Source organism: Azolla caroliniana, unplaced genomic scaffold (genome assembly GCF_043228905.1).
Source record: "Azolla caroliniana isolate FFs.n. ecotype wild unplaced genomic scaffold, voAzoCaro1.0.p SCAF_5, whole genome shotgun sequence".
In the NCBI taxonomy this organism is placed as follows: Eukaryota; Viridiplantae; Streptophyta; class Polypodiopsida; order Salviniales; family Salviniaceae; genus Azolla; species Azolla caroliniana.
The window spans coordinates 12,996,352-13,006,504 of NW_028230440.1; the positions used below are offsets into that span (position 1 = coordinate 12,996,352).

The 10,153-nt window shown below is 34.2% G+C and overlaps 1 long non-coding RNA gene and 1 pseudogene across 1 annotated transcript in view; both read left to right on the forward strand.

Annotated features, from left to right (window-relative positions):
• Positions 1-6,185, forward strand: part of LOC147864178 (uncharacterized) — a 24,506-nt gene extending 18,321 nt beyond the window's left edge. Inside the window, exon 2 of the long non-coding RNA XR_015529813.1 lies at positions 5,917-6,185. This is a non-coding gene — a long non-coding RNA (uncharacterized LOC147864178). The remainder of the gene's footprint in view (positions 1-5,916) is intronic.
• A 172-nt stretch (positions 6,186-6,357) lies between these two features.
• LOC147864180 (small ribosomal subunit protein eS7 pseudogene) lies at positions 6,358-7,385 on the forward strand (annotated as a pseudogene).
• Positions 7,386-10,153: the final 2,768 nt, after the last annotated feature.

Genomic DNA, 10,153 nt, shown 5'->3' on the forward strand with positions numbered 1-10,153 from the left:
ACGAATCTATTCGAGGGAAGCTAGCCCAATACGAAGTTTTTGATAATTAGTGTCCTGAATCGTAAGATAAAAAGTTTCAATTGTTTTTTTTTTTTTTACTTCTATGGAGTATCCAATATCTTCAATTCCCCTACCTGAATCTTCTTCAAACACAAACTCGTGTTCCAAATTCAGGCCAATATACTTTCAATCCAGGTTTGCTAATACGTTTGATTATCGTAATACATGGCTCCCTTTTTTTACCCTAATACTTTAAATTCACATCCAGAAATTCTTTCATGTTTTCGGTGTGTTCAGAAATCCCTTTAACAAAACTTTCTTCTAACAGGGTTCTTCCGATACGTCTAGTCATTCTGGTAGCAAGCACTCTTATTGTCGTTATCCCTCCACAAAGTAGTAGTATCTCAAGAAAACGATCGTGGTCTTTACTCAAATCTGGAATCGATGGTGTGATGGACCTATTAGAGAAGCAACGAAAAAAAGAGAATAACTAAATTAGCTTGCTTGGGACTATGGATGGCTGGTTCTGGGCCATCCCGTCTAACCTTACCTAGGAATTATTGCTTTGAAGGGTTCTTTCAAAATGTTCAATGTAGTGCTTTTGGAATAGTGTTCAATCCTGGACATACATAGGTGCACCAACGAACATATATCACTCTCTGGTTGATTTGGTGGCTTCTTTCTGGAGCGGTATTTCGCCTCTATCCCTTATCCTATCCCCTATACAAACAACAAACTCGATCGGGCCGTTGGGATGCAACAAGGTGATTGGCGGTAATAGTGATATAAAAAGAAGAAGAAAAAAGTCTATGTGTATCAATTTATAATGCAAAGTGTAGAAGGAGATTCGCTAGTATATTGATTCTTTTTTTATTCCGTTGTTTTTGTTTTTTTAGTTTGGGAGACTACCACAATGAAGAGCAGTCATAGATCTTTTTCTTATTCTAGGGACTTTATGATGAGTCAATGGATCAATTTCAACAAAGAATGTTTTTTGTAGAGGTTGGACAAGTTAAGCGGTTCTTGATTCAGCTACGTGAGTATATAACAACCAATAAACCTCAATTTGGTGAAATCATTCGTTCTACCAAGACGTTTACAGAACAGGCAGAAACTATCTCAAAAGAAGCAATTAAAGAGTCAATAGAACTATTTTTACTGCAAGAAAAGTAACTAGCTATTTTTTTTTGCGTGAGTGGGCGGAGAGCATGGAGATTTCAACTCTCCAACCACGTTCTCCACACACGCATGGCTATAACTATAAGGAAGGCAACTACATCCAATAGGATTCGAACCTATACTTAAGGTTTAGAAGACCTCTGCCCTATCCATTAGACGATGGATGCACTTTTCTATCTAGTCGATAGTCAACTATCAAGAAGCTAGAGCAAGAGTACCATATCGCAAACACACAAGAGTTTTTTTTCGTTCATGACACGGTTTAGAAACAATAAAGAAAAGCAAGATCGTTTTGGATAACCCTTTCACCCCTACGTTCTATTTTTAGCGGGTAGTGGGAATCGAACCCACATCATTAGCTTGGAAGGCTAAGGGTTATAGTCAATGCCAATTTCTTTTTATGACACCTCTAATTCAGAACCGAACATGAAAATCTCTATTCATTCGGCTCCTTTATGGAAAATTAAGGTAGATGTCAAAGCATATGGCATGCTTTTTTCTACCAACTGGCAGGGGTTCCTCACCTCGTCTCATAAGGAAAGTGGAGATAACGAAAGCCTATTACTTTTTGGAATCCCCCCCACTTAAAAAATTCTCTTATTCAATGAACCTCTTTCTATTATAAGCCCGGGGACTTCACTATCAAAACTTGTATGATAGCACGTGAGTTCATCAAAAGGGGTTTTAATTAATTAGTGAGATACAGAATATATATACATAAGGGTATTAATGAAGATTTGAAAATATTTTACATAAGGGTATTATCAATTATGCTGGAAAAAAAATTACGTAAGCCCATGAAATATTAGATATTTCAATGAGATAGTAAAGAATATATTATGCAAAGAATACTCAAATTTGAAGTGGCATACATACATACATACATACATATACATGCATGCATCCATATATACCTACATTCAAACATTACATCCATGAATATGTATATACATACATACATTACACCCATTTATACATGCATGCTGACTAAACATAAATATATATTACCATATGTAAATATGTACATACACATACATACATGCATTACATACTACATACATATTAAAATTGGCCATATATATTGACATACATATATAGATAATACATATATAAAAATTACATATTACATTTATACATACACTTCCTTACAAATATATTTTATATATTACATATTACACACAATTATATACAAATGCAAATATACAAACCAAACACACACACAAAAAAATTCATATTATATATAATAATATATATATATATATATTATATACACATACATACACATACACACATTCCATACATACAATACAATACAATATGTACATACATACACACACAAACATAACACACATCACACATGCATATATACCTACAAGCTACATTCATATATCACACATCACACATGCATATATATCTACATCCATGAATATGTATATACATACATTACACTCATTTATATATACATATTAACTAAACATAAATATATGTACAAATATATATTACCATATGTAAATATGTACATAATACATAAAATAAAATTACATATTACATACATATATACATACACAAATGCATATATACATACAAAACACTCAAAAATAAATTACATATTATATATATGTATACACATACACATACATATTAACACCAAAAGGCTAAGATTACATACTATATATATACAAATCTTCATACTTACAAACAAGTTACATATATTACATATATATACACGTGCACCATAGTTCCTAATATTCGCGTACGTCCAATTTATTGGACGTACGCAAACGTTTGCAAACGTACGCGTATGATACGCGATATTTGTTTGGTTTTTTTTTTTTTGACTTTTTTTTGGTTTTTTTAATTTTTGATATTCATAATATTTTGTGAATAGAAGTGACATCTGACACACATACACACACACTCTCTCTCTCTCTCACACGAGAACTGACAGATTTTCTCTCTCTACAAAATCTAGATATCTAATATACATATTACATACTCCCTCACACAAACAAAACCCATAGCTCCTCTCTCTCTCTCTCTCTCTCTCTAGAGTCTAGATATACACTCAATCATTGTCTCCTCACACATGCAAAACAGGGCTTCTCTCTCTAGACCACACTCTCTCTCTCTCTCTCTCTCTCTCTCTCTCTCTCTCTCCTTCACACACACACACACACTATGTACACCCAGTGTTGCCTTTTGACGGCTAACATTGCCTGTCATGAGAACGGTATTCCAAAATTTTTGCCCGTCAAATTAACGGTTTGTAAAAAAAAATGCCCTTCAAAAAGTAAATACATCGAATATTTGTACGAAACAATATATTATATCCTTCTATCCTTTGCATCTTTCCAAATTTCATGTACACGATCCCATTGTATTTCTTCAATGCGTGGCCCATTCAATGAGACTCGCATTAAATCATCTAAATGCTCTATATTCAATCGATTTCTTTTCATCTCTTTGATGAGATTTTGCTTAGAGAACCCTCTCTCACACGAAACTGTGCTAGAAGGAATAACCAAAGTAGCTTGCCATAATTTCATCAAATGAGGGAAACTATCTTGCCAATCCTTCATTTTGCAAAACATACGCCAAGCTTCATGCATAGTATAGCCTTCACAATTTAAACGTAAAGTGTCAACAAACCTATAGAGTTCCATTTCACAAGCCTTTGCATCATGTGAAATTTGAGGACATGCATTGACATCAACATTTGGCTGTAAGTGAGAAATCAAAATTCCCAACCATGTCTTTGCTTTACTATCCCTAATCACATCATCATCTGCATAATGGCATGGGCTGAATAATTTTGCTGCATTGAAGAGGCTTAAGTCAGGGAATCTTGCATTTAGTCCATCAATAACATTTTGCACATAATTTTGAGATAGTTTAATACAACTTTCAAGTGATCCATCTATAAATGGCCTCATTCCCTTAGATTTTGCAATAGTGGGATTTGGATCATTTTGACTTGCTTTATCCATAGGAATTTGTTTGAAGTATAGTTCATGTCTATATGTAACGCCATCTTTATCCTCTATTTCCAAAAACCCAACTTTAGAACATCTTAAGAACTTGGATAAATACATTGTTCCATCCGCAAATGTGTCATTTCTCAAGAAAGACCTCCGCAAATTAGAAATTGTAATATCAATTTCTGCACCAATTGAAGTTACATCCAAATTCTCTTTTTGAAGTTTCAAGCTCAAGATATTCATCAAATGCAACACATCAGCCATGATACAAAAGCAAAATTGCACACTATAGATACAAGCTTTATTATACCACTCGTTTAAGTTCTCTTTCTTCCAAATAGTAAGTATTGCAAGCATTATACTCACTAGTCTTTCCATGACTTGACCACGTGACAACCAACGAATATTATGAATTTGTAATGGTCTATGAGCATCCAATTGCATTTGTTCCAAGAGCTCTAAAATTTCATGTGTCCTTTTGGTACTATTGTTAGCCCATGTATATACCTTATTTGCAATTTTTTCTACAAGAATGAGCTCAGGGATATCTTTAGATACATCTGAAATAACCAATGCTTCTCTATGAGCAATACAATGTACACCAACCAAATTTGGGATATCATTTTTCATTAATGTTACTGTTCCAATTTCACTACCAATCATTGATGATGCACCATCAGTTGCCAATCCGATCAACTTGTTCATGTTGAGGCATCGATCGCCTAATAGATGCTTAACATGTTCATATATAGTTCTACCTTTACCATTGGGAATTTTCAGCAAACCCATATATTCAGTTTGCTTAGGCCCACAACCACCACATTGCAAATATGTAACATACATAATGAGATGCAACTCTAATCCATTGTCAGTACTTTCATCTAGCATCAAAGAGTATTATGGGGAATTTATTAGGTTTGAGCTTTGAATTTCTAGAAGATATTTCCCGAAGGCAACCAAAAATTCATATCCCCCATATCTACTAGTATAAGATATATAATCATGTTGCTTAGGCATATTAGGCACCTCTAGTAGCACAGCCAAATCACATAATTCTTGGTATGTAGCGATAGACAAATCTTTTTTTGCAATAAAGTACATGAGTTTCATTGTTGTTATGACCTTATTTTTGTTAATATCATCCAATTGTGATACATGCTTTGAGATGGACATTGCTTTCCCTTCAACATCACATATCCACTTTGATGCACATAATTTATGACCACTTGAGTTGACATGGGTCAAAATTGCATCAAGTTGCAAAGTAATGCATCTAGAACCAAGACCCCAAGGCCCAGGACTAGCGTATTTCTCACACCATGCACATTTCATTAATGTTTTGTCTCCTTGCACAATGCATCTTATCCATGGGAATTTATCTCTCCATGCTTCACGGAATTTTCTCTTAGGCTTTTCTTTAGTTATATTAGAGAAACAACTCTCTCGAGTTAAACTCTCTAAATCAGTCCCAAACATATCCATATCCTCATTTGAATCATTGTTTAGATTTATGTCATTGGTATCGTTGGGTGGTTTCCATGCAAACATCGCACTGATGGTTCGTTGGTTTTTTCTTTTAGGAGCCATAATTATTCTGAATAAGAAGAAATGGGTCATGTAAGAAAAGATCATACCATCAGTTCAAAACAATCACTAGCATCATTAAACCCATACATATTAGTTATGACCTATTGGGCAATGAGATTTTACATGAATATAATTCCCAAACTTTTGCCCTTAAAGAGGAGAGCAATACTAGTTTTGATGGACTAGTAAAAGAATTTGGTGGTATATCTACTTCATCTAGAACTCAACAACTAAAACCAATGAAAGCCTAGAAAAGGCGTGACAAGAGAGCAAACCAAGAAGCTAAGAGAGAACAAAGAATTCAAGAAAAGCAAAACAATGTGGTGAGTGATCGGATGGTGGAAAACGAATTGCTTGAAGGAAAATAAATTGCTTGAAGGTGTATCATCCCACACCATCAAGGAACCATAGGTGCAATCAAAAGAAGAAAACATGACACAAGTACGAGCAACATTCGTAGTTAACAAAAGCAACAATGATATTAGGCAAGCCATTCTAAATTTCCGTAGAGGGAAATATAAGAATGATTTAGCCATTAATAGAGTCGGAAAATGCTCTGGCCATCAACGTTGGATATGTAGTAATTTCCTAACCATAGGAAATAACTATTGATATGATGAGATGGATCATTGTTAAAAGTTGGGGATTTTTATTGATTTTTATTGAGACAATAAACATTAGTCTCTATTAATCTAAAGTTCATACCAGAGAGAGAGAGAGAGAGAGAGAGAGAGAGAGGACGCAGGCAGAAGAAGAAGAAGAAGAAGAAGAAGAAGAAGAAGAAGATCCTCTATTATCTAAAGTTCATACCAGAGAGAGAGAGAGAGAGAGAGACGACACAGGTGGAAGAAGAAGAAGATCCATAAGGAGAAAAGCCTCGAGCCTGATGATTTTGAAGAGTCTGTTGCACAGGCTCTCTTTGATCTCGAGAACACTAACCAGGAGCTAAGAAGTGACCTAAGGGATCTATTCATCAATTCTGCAAAGCAAATAGATATCAATGGAAGCAGGAAGGCTGTCATAATCCATGTGCCATACAGACTGAGGAAATCTTTCAAGAAAATTCACAACCGTCTTGTCCGTGAACTTGAGAAGAAATTCAGTGGCAAGGATGTTATTTTCATTGCGACAAGGCGCATTATGAGGCCTCCCAAGAAGGGAACAGTTGTTGCTCGTCCTAGAAGCCGCACATTAACATCTGTTCATGAGGCTATTCTTGAAGATTTAGTCTATCCAGCAGAGATTGTGGGAAAAAGAGTTCGTTTCCGTCTGGATGGTTCACGTATAATGCGAGTATATTTGGACCCCAAGGAGAGGAACAATACTGAGTATAAGTTAGAGACTTTTGGTGTTGCTTATAAGAAGCTAACTGGAAAAGAAGTAGTGTTCGAGTACCCTGTACAGGAAGCTGCTTAAAGACGTTTTATCTTGGGATAGTTTTTGAGGTTTCAGTTTTTTTTTTACACTTTATGGTTTAAAATTCCTTTTGTAGGAATTGAAGGTATCAATGGAGTCTTCATGTGTATGCTTATCCCCTGTAAGGATACATTAGAGACATCCTTTTTTCTGCAATCTATTTCTGGAAGTGAGGCAAATATGAGCAGCATGCAAATATATTCATTAAGGATCCCATTGCTTCAATGAGGATGGTTTAGTCTATTTTAATCTTAAACACACACACACACACACACACACACACACACACACACACACACACACACACACACACACACACACACACACACAGCTACCTTAGATGGGTGAACAGGACTGTTGTAGGAGATGTTGCTGAATCTATGAGTAGCAAGCAGCGAGCAACAAGCTTCGAGTAGGGATAGTGAGCACTGAGTTGCGAGCTTCCAACAAGGTGCAGGGTTGAGGGAGCAACGAACAAACAGGGAAAATGGGGGAAAAGGGGGAAAAGGGGGGAAAAGGGAAAGGAAGGTCTTAGATGGGGAAACGGGGAATTGGGAAGTAAAGATTCATAATTTAGACTCTATTAGTTTTTTACCTTTTTGTTACACACATAGTGACATATGTGAGCCTTTCAAATTCCTACACTCCCAATGCAACTTGAACAATTTGTTCCTACTACCTAGGACTATACTACTATAGTATTGGTCTTAGTAAAATTTGACGGTATTATGAAATTTTAAGCCTTCATTTTTACGTTTTCATAAAACATATGCCCGTCAAGATTGACGGTTTCATTTTAAAATTAACTTTCATATACGGTTAAATTTGCCAAAAACGTTCAAAACGGCCGTCAAAAGGCAACACTGTGTACACCATATACACCATATGTATATATAATATATCTATGTACCGCGTATGGATTTTAATCATACTTGGAGCCTTTTCACGTATGAGTATGATACGAATATTGGCGTTTGAGTATGACACGAATGGGACGTATGGCTAGAACTATGACGTGCACGCACATAAATAAATTAGATATTACATAGCATATATTACACAATATTCAAATTTACACATACATAAATTACATATATACATATATAGATACATACATAGATATACATATTACATATGTACATACATATTCCACATATCACCATATATATATGTATAGATTATACTGGACCATACAAACCAGAATACTTATATATATACATACTACACATACACACACACACACACACACACACACACACATTAGATATATGTATACTTACACATATCACCATATATATATGTACATATGCCTACAATCTTAAAAGTTTTACAAACATACATCCATACACATATATACATACATTACATGCATGCATACACATAAATATGTTACATACACATACATACATACATTTCATCACAGACTACAATACATACATGTATACTTACACATAAATAAATTAGATATTACATAGCACATAATCCATACCTATTACACAATATACAAATTTATACATATCTTCATTTATACATTGCTACACATACATACACATATATACATTAGATATCTACATAGATATTATGCATATATTACAATCACACATCAATACACATTGAATCATGTACATTTGCATATGCATATATGCATACACATACATACATGACATATGCATATATGCATACACATATATACATTCGTACATGGACATGCATATAGTCTTTTATACATTGCTACATGTACATACACATACATACATACATATATTAGATATATACACACATACGTATATATATATATACACCTACATATAGTCTTCTATACATACACACACATTACATATGGATATATGCAAACACATATGTACATTCGTACATGGACATACATATATTCATTTATACATTGCTACATATACATACACATATATATAGATAGATATTATGCACATATTACAATCACACATCCATACACATTGAATCATGTACATTTGCATATGCATATATGCATACACATATATACATATTACAAACAAATATCCACACACACACACACACACACAAATATACATACATTACATATTACATATGTACATTCATATTTTATTCATTGAAGCATACATATTTTATGCATACATTACATATACATACATATATATATATATATATATATATATATATATATATATTCATTCATTCATTCATGCATGCATACATTATATGCACATACATACATAACATACATTCATACTAAACATACATTCAAACATTCATGTTTTTTTATTTAGATATTTGCCGCCTCCTCCTTTGCTCCCTCCTCTTCTTTGCTCATTTCTGCGATTGCTTCTTCTCCCCTTCTTTTTGTCCTCATTTTGCCGCCGCCTCTGTTCTCATTTTGCCGCCGCCACCGCTCGCCTTGTGCCGCTTTTGCTCACCATTATTCTCTGTTGGGGCTGCCACAACTATTCTACAAATATTTTACAGGTACACATAAGTACAAACATAAACCAACACATAAATTCTTAGCCACACACACACACGGGCCATACATACAATAAACGAAATTAATACATTACAATACAATATGTACATATATACACACATACCTATGTACACATACTTACACATTTACACATATAACACATACATACAATACAATATGTACACACATACATACATACACATGGAATACAAACAATACATACATAAACACACACACATACATGTGTAGAATATACATACACACATGTACACACATATATATTGTATGGAACATACATACACACATACCTATATACACATATATACACTTACATACATACACATTTACACATATAACACATACATACAATACAATATGTGCACACATACATACATAAACACACACACACACACACACACACACACACACACACACACACACACACACGTGTAGAATATACATACACATATGGACACATATATATGTTGTATGGAACATATATACACACACACAAACA